This window comes from Episyrphus balteatus, chromosome 1 (assembly GCF_945859705.1).
Source record: "Episyrphus balteatus chromosome 1, idEpiBalt1.1, whole genome shotgun sequence".
Lineage (NCBI taxonomy): Eukaryota > Metazoa > Arthropoda > Insecta > Diptera > Syrphidae > Episyrphus > Episyrphus balteatus.
In genome coordinates this window covers 4,341,172-4,357,181 of record NC_079134.1, presented here as the reverse complement: position 1 = coordinate 4,357,181, position 16,010 = coordinate 4,341,172, and the positions used below count along the sequence as shown (strand labels likewise).

The following is a 16,010-nucleotide window of genomic DNA, read 5'->3' as shown; positions in this document are numbered from 1 at the left end:
TCAGCTTCTTGAATGTCTAACTTTTAAAGAATTTATTAAGTTAATAAGAAAATCAGTTTATTTTTATGTGAAGACATTTTAATTTGAGGTAGATGTCAATTTTAACTAAAGAGTAATGCAGTAAAATAGAATACGTTTCCTGATTGAATTTACTTAAATCACGTTTGTTTTGAGGTGTGTCATTCACACGTGGTAGAAGTGAAACCTTAAAAATAATTTTTCTTGAAAAAAAAAAATTACACCATTAAAAAGCTTACAAACTTTCCTTGAGAATAAAGTCATACTTAAATTTTTACAATGCGCAAAAAGTATAAAAATAATTTATTCAAAACAATCATTTTTCATGAAAAAAGCAAAAAATTCTTTTTTTTCTTCTAACACCATTAAATCCATTTTTTCTATGACAACTTATAATAAACTTTATATCATCTGAAAGGTTATTATTTCCCCTTTTATATGACGCTTAAATCATATTTCTACGATGACTTCAAAGAAAGTAAGAATTTTTTAAAGCCAACCATGTCGAGATCTCAAACTGAGATTACGGTATTTCCTACACTGGTAGCTGGTCATCGGCAACAATTAGTTTTGTGTGATATATACAAGGAAAGGTAATGTTATCAGCATGCGTAGGGTAGAGTTGCTAGTAGCCGGTTCCTTAAGGATTTTTTCTCATAAAATAAAGCACAGAAATGTCAAATATCAACATTTTCGAATAATTCTTGAATTAAAATGTAGTTTATTTATTCCTTTTTCGGTACAATTGAAAAACAAGTTAATAATTGTTCCCAAAAATAATAAGTTTTTGTAAAAAAAAATTCAGATTCTCCTAAATCCGGCCTTTGTTTCCTATCCTAGTGTCCTATATCCGGCTTTTGACTTTATTTGGTCAAGCTTAAATAAATTGAATGTTTTTTATTTAAATTTTTGTTGTTTAAGAATTAAGAAACAATTTTGAAAATTAATAAGTAATAACACCAAATGATTCAAAAAAATATTAATTTTTTTCCATTTTTAAAACTTTTGTCAATAAAAGGGGGCCGAATACAGGAAACCCTTGAATTTCAAAGCTTTTGTTTGTGCTCTCTCTCCGGCTCCTCTCGAAATTAACAAAATTCACATTTTGTTCCTATTTAAAACCTATTTTAATTGAAGAATAATATATATTTAATAAGAATAACAACATTTCAATTTTCAAAGCATTAACTCGGAAATTGTTTATACAAAACACTAATTACGATAGTAGGTTTGGGCAGTAAACTTATAAAAACGCGTTTAATTGGATCACGGCACAAAAAGTTATTTTTTCGAAGAAGACTGAGACATTTAAAAGAACAGCATAAGATCATAAATTTGGAATAAATCTTACGAAATCACTAGTTGTTACGATTTTTCTGAAAGGTGGCCGGCTACGGAATTAGGCAACTCTACCCTATAAAAGTTAAATCAAATCTTTATGTGCCTTAAATCAAAAGTTATTACTTGTTTGGAAAAAAAAACATTATTTTACCGTTATCTCTGGATTTTGAATATGAAATTAATTGAAATTTTGTACAATTATAGTTTATTATATTCTATTAAAACAAAAAAGTTATAATCAATTGATATTTCCTGTCACTTTTTCGTTTCAAGTCACTTCAAAAGTATACAAAATTTTAATATTACACGATTTTTTTTTATCCTTTTCAGACTCCTGAAGGGTAAATTAAATATTACCTGTAAAACATTTAATATTTCTAAACATTTTTACAAATCTTATTTTCATAGTAAAACCGTTCACTTCACTATCAAAAGCTTTCCGAATTATTGACCACCAATCACAGTGGTACTCGAAAAAATTGCATCTGACAAAAAAATAACTACGAAAAATTTAGGTTTGTAAAAAATGTTTACAAACATTTTAAATGATTCCCTTTTTTTAAAGAAAATCTTGTAAAATGAATGAGTATGCACCTTAAAAATAAATAGACATTTTTTCATTTAAAATTTTTTTTTTAAGAACATTTTTATTAACCCTCTACTGCATGAATTATGAACGAAATGAAATAAAAATTTTTTTAACAATTTTTTAGCTTTATTAGGGGTTGAAAATAGGTATTACATAAAATTTTTTATTTTTTTACATATATCTACATATATAAATTTTTAGAAATATAAAGCATATGTATATGGGTTAGTATGCAGCAAGTCAATTTCCAGCAAACAATTAAAAACCTATATATGGTTTAGTATGCATTCAAGGTATGTTTTGTAAAATATGTTTTTATTACATTGGACTTTCCTTATTCATGGAATTTATTCAAACTCTTTCTTTTATCATTGTTGCAGAAGAACACCTTCCATTTTCTACATGTACATTGTACACAATACGTTTTCAGTCCCGAAATTTGATATATTGGTGTTTTTGTTTGCCATTCAGGGATATGGTCGATGTTTCCAGTTAGTACTGAATTCAATGGCTTTTGCCCTTAGTTGTTGTGAGTGAATTGGAGTTTCGGGATTAGATGTGGCTGAACTTCCGTGACTTGTAAATAACTCCCTCAGCTTTGTTTTGTTCCATCTCTGCTTTAATCACATGCCAAAGCTGAAGGGCATCATCTTTTTCGTGACATTTTAGGTGTTACAGATTTGCAAAAGTGCTCGGAGATGGCTTGTTTGATGTTAAAAAAGGCCAGAATCTGAAGCTAGATCGTCATCACTTCGAAAACCATCAGCAGTTTAGCATTAACACCCATTTTTTTCCATAGAAAGTCTTCCAATTCATTTTCCAAAAAAAAAATTCCCACAAAAATCAGTAATGTAAGTCGCCAACGCATTATAACCCATATATGGTGTTTTGGTGTTTTTTTTTGGTGTTTTGTTTTGCAAAAAAAGAGACAAAAATTATTAAAAAAGCAAAAAACAAACTTCTTAAACATATAAGAGTATAATAAATTCATACGAAACTTATTTTTAATTGGATGCAACTTACTTATTTCTTATAAAAAAAAACACTTGAAAAGTTCACACTTTTATTCACTGATTTGCACATTAGACATGCTCTTGAAACAATGAGTTTATTTCAGAATCACGACTCTCTTACTGATAATAAAAACCGGTTAATTATACAAAAATAGACATAGTTTTATTAAAGTTTTTTTCTTTTTGACATTTGGTGAAATATAACAATAATAAATCGATATGAAATCGATAAACCATATATGGGTTAGTATGCGGTAGAGGGTTAAAATGAAAAGAAGTTCACTTTGAATTAAACAGAGTTTAAACGGATTCCATTTATTTTAATTAGAAATCTTATTGTTTTTAACGTATGGGATTTAAAGTGGGAATGATCTTATTTAAAGGTGCCTAATTTTTATTTTGTTTTTTTAGTAAAACTAAACAAATTTAGCATCTGAGTTATGTGTAACAACACTACCTTTAATTTAATATATAAAAAGTGAAAATAACCCAGTCTGTTTGGAAGCTAGCGCTAATTTACTGCGAAGAAGCGTGAAAAAACAGAGATTTTTGATACTTTGAGCGAGTGTCGGCACCATTTAGACTTATCCAATAGAGCTGAAATTTTTGCTATCTAAAAATCTGCAAAGGCGGAACATTTTATGGGGTTCCCCCGAACAAATTTCGAAAATCGATTTCTTGCGGTCACTCTAATGGATATGTCTTTCGTATTTTCATATTTACTTTACCACTACTTAATGAAAAGTTTTTATTCTTTAGGTAATTTAAATTTTTAAACGCATTTTATCTTGTTACTTTATAAAACTGATCCCTAACTCTTATCCAAACTCACCTTTATGGAACGATGATTTCTGTTGTAAACTTGTATACTAAAAATATAATCTCAACATGTAAAAATTCAATTTAAAACTTTTTCATGTCTCATAATCGAAAAAATCCTATATACTCATGCACCAGAAATAATGCGCACACTAAGTTGCTTCCATATAATTTTATCCATCGAATGCTTATAGGTGTATTTTAATATTTTTGACAACTACCTTAGTTACAATATAATGGAAGTCTATATAAAAGAAAAAAAAAAAAAAAACAAAATATTCTTATTTTCTTAAAATTCAATAAAGAAATTTTACGAGAGCACACATGACAGCAATAAACAGGTTATAACCAATAAATGCATCCTTTTTTGCCAGCAATGCAGTACAGTACACCATCAGCGGCAGGATCATACATTCACCACCTACTACACATGGAATTTCCGCGCGCATATTCCGCTTTAAATCGATGGGAAAATGTAATACAACATCATTCATCTATAACTTCGTTTTTCCTCTTTTCTCAGCATAAAATTTGCCAACAAAAAGCAAAGCAAAAAAAATAAAATAACAAAACCAATCGTGACGTTATCCTATCTACTCATATATCCTATCAAAAAAAAACCATGCTAAAAGCTCTCTAGAAGGTTATACGAGCATTACTTAATCTCCAGATGCACTATAGGACTCTATATATCCTTTATACCATCCAGCATCAGCTCCTCCACACTATATGCTCTGATGCTGTGTGTTGTGTCTCATAGTAAACCATAAAAATAGAAGAAAAACTAGAGAGCACCAGAGAAAGGACTAAAAAAGGATATTCTCTTGGTTGGTTTTTGTGTAATAATAAAAAAAAAAAATAAAATAAATAAAAGGAACAAGAGAGGACGACAAGACACACATTCCATAGGGGAAAATGCTGAAACCGTAATTGCACGTATGCCAATTGACGACGCACTGTTGTCCAAAATGACTTATCTCGTTGCAAAAATCATAACTTTTGAACGGATTGAGGTAGCGGTACAATTTTTTTTTTAATTTGAAGGAAATTTCCAGGGCTGTTACACCAATGAATTTCAAGAAAATTGTTTTACAGGGTGTTTAGGAATCATCGGCCGAAAACCGATTTTCTTAAAAAAAAAAATATTTAAATTAAAATTGGTATGCCATTTTGTAGAAATCACTAATTCACATCTAAAAAAAGTTCAGATTACACTTTTCCATGATATTACGATTATAGAGAATGCCAAAAAAGTTGGTCCCGGAAGTCCGTCTGTCTGTCTGTCTGTATAAGGATCTACAGCCTAAACGGATGGACCGATTGACTTCAAATTTGGTATGTAGCATTTTTTGGAGACCCTCCAGAGGGGTTTTTGGAATTAATTTTTTTGGGCCAAAAATAACGGTACTTGTCATACACCAATTTCAGTAAAGCTGTAATTGCTCAAAAACGGCTCCAACGGTTTTGTTTAAAAAATTCAAATGTAAGTTTGAAAACAAGGTCTATCTTCTAATGAAAAAAATTTTTTTGGAAAATCATTATTAACGGTACCTGCCATAGAACGGTTTTTTTTAAATCCGATATTCTCCGAAACGGCTTATTCGATTTCAACGAAACTTTTTTTGAAGAAGCACTTATATAACTCAAATATAGGCAAAAAATAAAATTTCCAAAAAAATAATTTTTGGACTTTTAAAAAAATTTTGAAATTTTTTTTTGAAAAATAAAATTTTCGAAAACGGGACATTGTATTTTTTTTGAAATTTTGTTTTTAGATGTGGATTAGTGATTTCTTCAAAATGGCATACCAATTTTAATTTAAACATTTTTTTTAAAGAAAATCTGTTCCTTCTGCCTTTATTTTTTTTCAAAGTACAAAATCTCGGCAGTGCGCAAGCATGCGCAGCTAAATATTTTTATTTTGGATCAAAAATTGATTGGTACACATACCCTATTCGGCTTAATGCATGGAACCGAATGGATTTTTTACGGTACCTGCCATAAAACCGTTTTTTTACAAATACGATATTCTCCGACGCGGCTTATTCGATTTCAACGAAACTTTTTGTAAAGAAGCACTTATATAACTCAAATATAAGCCAAAAATAAAATTTAAAAAAAAATAAATTTTGGATTTTTAAAAAAATTTTGAAATTTTTTTTTCAAAAATAAAATTTTCGAAAACGGGACATTGTATTTTTTTGAAATTTTGTTTTTAAATGTGGATTAGTGATTTCTACAAAATGGCATACCAATTTTAATTTAAACTTTTTTTTTAAAGAAAATCTGTTTTTGGCCGATGATTCCGAAACACCCTGTGAAATAATTTTATTGAAATTCATTGGTATAACAACCCTAGAAATGTCCTTCAAATTAAAAAAAAAATTGTACCGCTAACTCAATCCGTTCAAAAGTTATGATTTTTGCAACGAGATAAGTCATTTTGGACAACCGTGCGACGTGTCGCCCAGAATAAAATTGTTAGTTTTAGGCCTTTTTGCTTTTTTGGATGGATAAAAGGATGCTGCTTAGCTAGAGCGTACGTTAAGTTCAAAAATATTTCAAAAGGGTGTTCAAAATTTTAAACTAATAAAAATCATTTTCAAAACTTATGTCCTTTGGTTTATTTTTCAATTTAAAAAAATGTCAGAAGATATTCAATTCGTAATTCTATTTGTCAAAATTTTAAAAATTTAATTAAGCTCAAAGTTCTTTAAGAATTTCTATAAATTTCAGTAAAATCACAATTTCGGATTTAAAATTTGTAACACTTTGTCCAAAGCTTTGAATCAAGAATTTTTTTGAATTGAAATCAAAAAGTTTGAAATTTAGGAAATTCTTTTGAAAATTTGAAATCTCTCAAAAATTGTAAGCAAATCAGAATTTTGGAATCGACTTTTTGTATCAAATTTAGAAAAAAACCATTTTGAAAAAGATTTAAAGGACGTCAAAATGATTTGATTTTCATATTTCTTTTGTTAATTTTTTTCAAATTCTAAAATAAAAAGTCAGAAAAGTTCCAAAATTCTAAAAATTTTTAATCTTTTTTTTTAATTCTTAAACATCAGAATGAATAATCCATTTTTAAAAATAAAAATTTGGAAACGAAATTTGGAATATTTTGTTCAAAATTTTGAATCTAAACATTTTCTGAACTAAAATTAAAAAGTTCTCAGTTTCGGAAATTTCTTTTAAAAATATTGAAATCTCACGAAACACCCTATAAATGCAGACAAACTGATGAGGGGGAGGGGGTCAATTTGGCCTTTTGGGTCATTGCTTCATGGTTTTCATATGAAGACAATACATTTAGTGGACAGGATGAACAACTCCGAACCAGTATCCGTATCCATAGCCAAAGAGAGCTCTTAAAAAATTCTCCCATCTATCCCTTTTTCGAACAAAAAGAGAAGGGAGTGAGTGAGTAGGGGTGAGCCAAAAATGTTCTGCGGTCATTGCGTAATGGAGAAAGTTCGTCTGTTGGTTAGTTGGTTTCTGGGTCACATATAAGGATAGGAGGTGGACAATCGATTTTTTTCATCAACCTCACCCTTATAGTACATTCATATGATGTGTGTGCCGTGCCGCCCCAATTTAGGTGTCGTAATGCGATGTCATCAGTCCGTTGAAATGATAGAACGTTGACGTTTCACGTATGCGATGGAGGCAAATCGACTTAATATTGATCTAAGATATGTGTGCGTTCGTTGTGGTGCGGTGGGAACGGTGTTGTCAGAGTTAAATTATCGAACAAATGACAGTGATATCAATAAAGCAACATGACAGAAATATATCATACCAACGACCGACGTCCACTCGAACATCATGAACAGCACTCTTGATGCTGTCCATGGCCCATCGACAAAAAAGAACCAACGACAACAACAAAAAAACATGGACTGCGACACCATTTGAAATTGTTTGGGGACTTCCCCATAGCCCTCACATACTCGTATGCATTAGGTAAATCAAAGTCATGTGGCAGAGTAAGAGCATAGAGTGTGTGTTATACCTCCCCCTTTGTGGCAGTGAAATTGAAATTCGGGCCAAATAAATAAATTCGGACCAATTGATAGTTTTTGAAAAAGCAAAAAAAAAAAAAACGAACAAAATTTCCTTCCACCTTCTTTATGCATAAAATATGTTATGCATATGTATGGAATAGAGTCGATTGGGGGGAGTACAAAATGTTCTGTGTGAGGATATTTTTAGAAAACGGAACTTTTAAACTTGTCAATTGTGGGAAAAAGTGTTTATATTCCAGTTCGCGTCGAGGGATGTGTAAACCTGACCTAGTTCTTAGTTTTATAGATTTTTTTTTTTTTTGTATTTCTCAGAAGGCGAATAAATTTTTTAGAAATCGAATGAGTGCGGGAGGGTGATAGTTTTCATGAGTTTACTGCAAATAGTTTCATAGTGTTTCGATTTATTGGTAGACGCTAACAGTTTTATTGGGTTATAACTGATAGCTTGGTTTATTTGAATTGTTTTCTTGGAATATTTCAAATGATATGATGGGAAAAAGTATCTCTATTTAATTTAGAGAGAAAATCATAAAAAAATTTCTGAATTTTTAAGTTGACGTTCTTACCTTAAATGTTTTTTAAGCTCGATGAGATGCACAATACTACACTTTACCACGACCGGATGGAAAGACCTGTGGTTTATATAATAAATTAAATTATATCTTTAACTGGAAGAGTAATTATAGAACAGTGACCGCTCATCCTAATCGTTTAAGTCAAATTACGAGCTAAAAGGGGTTTTATAATAGTTACCAATTTCAGCAGAAATGACAAGAATAGAACTGACTCGTGATTAATTCGTCTTTTAATTTGTCTTTTAACTGGGGAAACCCTTGAAGTATAGGATTTTGCTTAGTACATACTGAATTTTACACGTTAATTTTTCGGAACGATAACGTTATCAAAAATGAAACCTTTGGCTTTTCCAGCGACCCATAATTTAATTGTAGAAATCCGTTTTTATGTAAGACAATTCGTGTTTTTTCGGGGATACCCACGAAAAGCTTAACAAAAATCGTGGGTGTCCCCGGAAAAACACGAGTTGTCTTACATAAAAACGGATTGCTACAATTAAGTGATTTTCATTTTCCAAAGGAAAAACAGGAACAATGTCATTAAACCAAAGTGAGAGGACCCGAAGCAACTCGAGATAATATTCATTAAATTTTGTTTACTTTTTCTAATCAAATGAACTTTTTCTTGTGAGCTTATGCAGTACAGTAATAGCTCTGTTCCTTTGGAGGTAGAAGATTACTCATAAGTAGATGAATTAGTACATTTACTACTAGAACTACTCATGCTCTTCAGCCCGAGTAGAGGGGACCTGCATTGGTTTTTTTGCAAGTGCATTCTATTGAAAATCGCTTTGCCATCTGCCAAACATGACTAATGATCCACACGGAATATGGCTGAAAATCACCTAAAAATTTTGTAATTTATTTATCCCGAATCTTTACAGTTTTCGACTAAATGCGGTTCTTATGAAATTAAAAAAATCCTGCTTTGAAACAGATTTTTATTTGTTTTGTTAATCATTTTTAATTTTTTATGGTATCGAAAAAGTTGAGGTCTTCAGGCTTGGGAAAAATTAATATAACCATCAGTACCCATATATGAAATATGAAAACAGTATTATAAATACTTTTTATGTACAATAATGTCTAGAGAATCCGGATTGAAAAAAATTTTATTCTAATAGAATTTCCGAAAGTATCAAAATCTTAATAAAATAAAATGCACGACTGGGTCGCACGAACTTGCTCTTAAAGTTAAAGTTGTTTAAATTTTTAAGACTTTTTATATAGAAATTTGGAAAAAAAAAATAAAATTCGTTTTAAAAACAAAATAAAATAAAATCTGAAATTAAATTGCCCTCCAAAACAAGTATGCACTTTTGATTGATATATTAAGATGCATTTTTAGAAAAAAAATTTTCAAAATCGTTAGAGCCGTTTTTTAAAAAAACTAATTTTGTATAAATAATTTTTTGGAAAAAAAGTTTTGAAATAAAATTGGTATTCCATTCTGTAGAAATCACTAATCAACATTTAAAACCAAAATTTCAAAAAATTCAATGTCCCGTTTTCGAAAATTTGATTTTTGAAAAAAAAATTTTCAAATTTTTTTAAAAATCCAAAAATTATCTTTTTCAAAATTTTATTTTTGGCTTATATTTAAATCATATAAATGCTTCTTCACAAAAAGTTTCGTTGAAATCGAATAAGCAGTTTCGGAGATAATCGGATTTGAAAAAAACGGTTCTATGGCAGGTGCCGTTAATAATGATTTTCAAAAAAAAAAAAATTTATTGGAAGATAGACCTTAGCTTAAAACTAACATTTGAATTTTTTAATCAAAATCGTTAGAGCTGTATTCGAGATATTTCAATTTTACTAAAATCGGTATATGACAAGTACCGTTATTTTTGGTCCAAAAAAATTAATTCCAAAAATTCCTCTGGAGAGTCCCCAAATAACTCTACATACCAAATTTGACATTAATCGGTCCATCCGTTTAGGCTGTAGCTCCTTATACAGACAGACAGACTGACAGACTGACAGACTGACAGACTGACAGACTGACAGACTGACAGACTGACAGACTGACAGACTGACAGACTGACAGACTGACAGACTGACAGACTGACAGACTGACAGACTGACAGACTGACAGACTGACAGACTGACAGACTGACAGACTGACAGACTGACAGACTGACAGACTGACAGACTGACAGACTGACAGACTGACAGACTGACAGACTGACAGACTGACAGACTGACAGACTGACAGACTGACAGACTGACAGACTGACAGACTGACAGACTAACAGACTGACAGACTGACAGACTGACAGACTGACAGACTGACAGACTGACAGACTTAAATAAATAACTAATTTAGAAAACTGGATTTTAAAACTATTTTTATTTGCGATATAGGTACTATATATCAAGTTATGCATTCGTACAAAAAAAAAGTTGAGATAACATTTTTCCATGACATTACGATGGTAGACAATGCCAAAAAAGTGGGTCCCGGAAGTCCGTCTGTCTGTCTGTCAGTCTGTCAGTCTGTCAGTCTGTCAGTCTGTCAGTCTGTCAGTCTGTCAGTCTGTCAGTCTGTCAGTCTGTCAGTCTGTCAGTCTGTCAGTCTGTCAGTCTGTCAGTCTGTCAGTCTGTCAGTCTGTCAGTCTGTCAGTCTGTCAGTCTGTCAGTCTGTCAGTCTGTCAGTCTGTCAGTCTGTCAGTCTGTCAGTCTGTCAGTCTGTCAGTCTGTCAGTCTGTCAGTCTGTCAGTCTGTCAGTCTGTCAGTCTGTCAGTCTGTCAGTCTGTCAGTCTGTCAGTCTGTCAGTCTGTCAGTCTGTCAGTCTGTCAGTCTGTCAGTCTGTCAGTCTGTCAGTCTGTCAGTCTGTCAGTCTGTCAGTCTGTCAGTCTGTCAGTCTGTCAGTCCGCCTCCACTGGGTAACTGGGCACGTTGGTGTCCAGGGAAACGAGGAGGCGTACTCTTTAGCAAAAACGGGAGCGAATTCCCCTTTAATGGGACCCGAACCGTATTGCGGAATAGGACAAAATTTTATTATTAAAATGATGAACTAACTCATATAGCTTAAAAGGGGGGTACAATAAATCTTATAGGTTGCAGTGCATCTTACACCCCAAATATCAATCAATCAATCAACATCCAAATCAAAGACGCATTCAAGTTACCAATCTGTGTTCTATATTTAGAAATGATATTGCGCTGAACCATAATAAGAAGGAAATAAAAAATGATTTTATTTTTAAAGGTCAATTATAAAATTGCATCAATCAAAATGATAAAAATTTTGCAATTAAAGTTAATTTTATGAAACCGCTTGAAAATAACTTCCTTTTAAGTTCACTCAGACTTTAAAAACTTTTCTCGAGAGTTAAAGATTCCAAGTACAAAAATTCTTGCAATTTACAAAAACTAATTAACCAAACAAAATTTCCAGATTTGTTGAAGTAATTTCATTAATTTCTTAAATGATTGTATAAACATTACATAGACAACACTTGCTGGAAAAAGACTTCTTCACTGTGATCTTTCCAAAAGACTCATCTATCGAGTCTTCTTTTTTTAATGAACCCTCCACTGTCTCATTGTATTTAAATACGAAATCATTGATGATGATGAAGATCGTGAGTTTACCATCTACCATCGCGTGACCTTACCACAATTATTCACGATTTAATTCAGTAAACATTGAAAAAAAAAAATAAACAGTAACCATCCTCAAATTATGTAAATGTCTTTTACCAATAAACCCAACACAAAACTAGTTGACATTTAAAACCACAATTTAACTTTTAACCTTACGTTTGTTTGTGTTGATCAAGTCAAATCGATGGTATAACAATCTTTACCTTATAATTAATTTTTATTTTTCTTCTTTCTCATTACAGATTCCACATTCTACAACTGCCATTTTTATTGGATATAATTTAACAAGGTATGAATTAATATTTTCACATCTTTAAAGCTTCGTTATGAGGTCGAAAAAATATCAAGTATTAATAATAATTATTAGAAAAAACCGTTTAAAAAAAAACGCCGGAGAGTATTATTTACATCCTCTTCTTTTTTTAATTATTTTATAACAAAATGCAAATTTTCTGCTATTAGAAGAAATATTGGGCATTAGGTGGTTTAGAAAAAAAAATAAAAATTCCGGTCAGTCAATCAATCAATCTAGCAAAAGTTTATGAAAACCACCTTTGGTCAAACATCCTCAATGATAATAATCGACGACATACGATTAAAAATTATGGCAAAAATGAAAAAAAAAAAAAAAAACTTTCTCTAAATTAAAGATAATGAACCTCCGAGAATGATAAATAAAAGCTTCAAAAGTTACGGTTTTTTAAAATTTGTCTAAAACTTATAGCAACTTTAAAACAAGTTTATTTGCAATTTCGCTTATATACTAAACCATCATCAGTGGCATTCAAAATCCCGGTCTTCCTTGGGTAATATATCCAAGCGATTGAAAAAGATGGAGCACTTTGATGGTAAAAGCCAAAAGGCCTGGGGGATTACCCATTTGCATTTAAATGAGAGCCACAAAAGAAATGGACTGCGACGAGTCAAACGGCAGCAGCATCAGACTTGTTGTAGTAGTTTGCGAATATAACATCATTTATATAGAAAGAGGATTGAGAGACCTAATATTCTCAATACAGGAGTGGATTTAGATACAATTGTAGGCCCATAACACTGATTGGCCCTAATCAAGGTCAATTGAATTTAATTAGCCATATTCTAACAGTCTATTAGTTTAACCAAGTTGCTAGCAAACTAGTTGACAGCAAACCAAAAACCTTGTAACAAACAGTTCTGCTTCTATAAAGCTTTATAGAAGTCGCAGTAGCTTCTGTAAGGCTTTATAGAAGCAAAATTATTTGTTCTTGTGGAATAAAGCCCAATAATTCTTTTTATAAATGCGGCCATGTTCACGCATGCATTGCACCAGTGTCCGATTTGCTTGGTGCACATTTAAGTGACCATATTCCGTTAGAAATGTGTTGTTGCTGCTGCTGGTTGCTGGTAGGCTTTTAAAATAACTAAAACAGATGATTCCCCTGCTTTCTGTTACAATCATCAACTCGAGAGAGACGCGCACTTTGCGTGCATATGGATGCACCTTAAAGGTGCCAAGAGTCTCTTATAGATTTTCACTTCTACTCTAGCTAGCTTGTAGTTCAGCAGCACATCTCTATTGGAACTTTGTGTTCATGGTCTTGAAGCGAGAGATGAAAAGCAAAAGATTGTTTTTTTTTTTTTTGTTTTGTTGATGATTCCTTGTTTTCTTCTGGTAGCATCATCGTGTACCTAATATTTAAGTATGCCAAAGCACTATTTTCTGGAATGGTTTCGTGCCAGATTGAGATTATTTCATTGCAAAAGTTCTTGAGACTTCTTCTTCTTATACTTTCTTGGACATTATATTCTCCACTGCGGCGAATGTATGTAATGACATGTGTGTGGAGAATAAAAGATGACTGTTAGATAATGCAATTGCATTGCAATGCAACTGTAGTTGAAATTTTAATTTGTTGATGTTTTTTTTTTTTTCTGTTGCAAGGACAGCGGTCATTAATATTAACTTTTCATTCGCTTACTGGTGTCGTCCTCTACTTTATGTTTGGTTTTTTTTTTCATTTTTGTTGTATTTTTTGACCGGTGAATAATGTTTTGAAGTGCAATTTTGACGTGATGAAGTGTTGAACGTCAGTCGTCTTGGTGAAGTATTATTAGAAATGGACAATTTCTTGGAGTTTTCGTTGAAACTTTTTTCATTAATTAAGTTTTGAACTAAATGATAAAATAAATACAAGATGATGTTAAACTTTTTGATATAATAATACGGATTTATTGTGTCAATGAGATCATAAATTAAAACTGACAGAGACAAAATAGTGTCAGTGTAATTTTAACCGTTTAAGGTGTAGTTCATTTTTCAATATTATCGTTTTGAATCAAAATTGTAGGATAGTAGCTTGATAATTGAGGAGATAGCAAGGAAAGACTTTACAGTTTAATGTAATGCATTTGTTTGGTTCCGTTTTTTATTGCGAATACATATCTTAAGCTGCCTTTATAACAATTTGGATGCAAATCCAAACTTGTTCAATCTATCAACAACGGCAAAATTTTAACAATTTAAATTTCTTAACGTATTGATGGAATTGGCTATAATAACTAACAGAATCTTATTTTTTAAGATAAGAAACTCAAAGTGAAATGAAGATTCCATCTTCAGAGAATTATTAATTTTGAGAAATTTGATCTACATTGAGATAAGAAGTTTACCGCAAAAAACTCAATGTTTTTACTTACCAAAAAAGCTTCGGCAGTAAACAAGTATTCATTAAAAAGAGGACGGTCAATTTTTACACTGTTCGGTCCAAATATCAACAATTAATGAGAACTCTGTCGATGAATAATACCATTTTGTAGGAAGTAGGTAATTTATACTATGGGGTCAAGAAAAAAGGTAATGGGAGTAAAAACCGCAAAAATCAGAATATAAGAAAACCAATACTAAGAAATGCATTTGTACCAAATTTTTTTTAACTCCAATTGTATTTTTTCTTGGCCCCATCGTACAAATTGCTCCATATATGTATCAGGATCAAATTTACACATTCTCCTTTGACATACCATAGATATCCTAGCTTAGTGCACTAAAAGGTTCAACATGGCTTTTTTAGTCTCTAGAAGTTAATATACGAGTTTTTTTTTGTGTTGAGGAATAATTGAATAATATTGAAAACGGAATAAGTCCACTTTTTTCCGAAATTGACTTTTTGATGCAAATGACATCTTTAGGCGTAGACACATCTAAGTTGAAAAATTACTCAAACTCTATCAATAGTAAATCTATTGCTATCATTAAAACTTTTTTTTTAAATATATGTTTATTTCATTCAAAATTTGGATTTTGGGTTGAATTTCAAACCGTAAGTTTTAAGAATGGAATAAGTCCAAACGTTTCTGTCTACCAGAAACCGATGGAAATAAAATTTTTATGTCATTCGACTCAATCCACATAATCTTTAATTTATTTGAAGGTCAAAAATCTGAAAACAGTTAAATATAGAAGGTATTCAGTTTTTGGCGTTTTCCCAACAATTTTGCATTCCGTTCTTAAAACTTACGGTTCAATTTATAGCACCGTATTCAATCCGATCGATTGCCAAAATCCGTTTCGTATTCCAAAAACTTAAAGTCATAAATTTTCCGAAGAGAATTATCTTCAATACTCTATGCACCATTGTTTTTTCCAAGACAAGAGCCTCTGTAACCAACTGACATCCCTTCAAAACATTCTGCGAAGATATGTCCTTGTTTAGTCAAGACCTTAATCACAACTATAGAAAATTAATGTTATCCATAAATTATTTTTTTCTCTCCGATTCACTTACTAACTCAACGTAACCTCAATAACTTTTTTAACTAAAATTGGTATAATATTCGATGTCTAAACAATATATGAGGTAAACAAATTTTCTCCATGGCTTCTCCAACCCCTTTTATTCTGCGAATTGTATGACCCCACCGTTTGTTGTTTTCTTTTTGGCGCTAAAACCATCTGAAATATCTCATTTCATAATCATTTATTTTTATTTTAATGTTTCAACTGGGTGAAAATCCAAATTAAATGTGATCCTTTTTCATA

The 16,010-nt window shown here is 31.2% G+C and overlaps 1 protein-coding gene across 10 annotated transcripts in view; it reads left to right on the top strand.

Annotated features, from left to right (window-relative positions):
* The window catches only part of LOC129906313 (leucine-rich repeat-containing protein 4B), a 250,417-nt gene that overhangs the window by 82,032 nt on the left and 152,375 nt on the right, over positions 1–16,010 (top strand). For all 10 annotated transcript variants that reach the window (XM_055982017.1, XM_055982023.1, XM_055982021.1 and 7 more), the window contains one exon: positions 12,235–12,281. The gene's annotated coding sequence lies outside the window, so the exon portion shown is untranslated. The remainder of the gene's footprint in view (positions 1–12,234; positions 12,282–16,010) is intronic.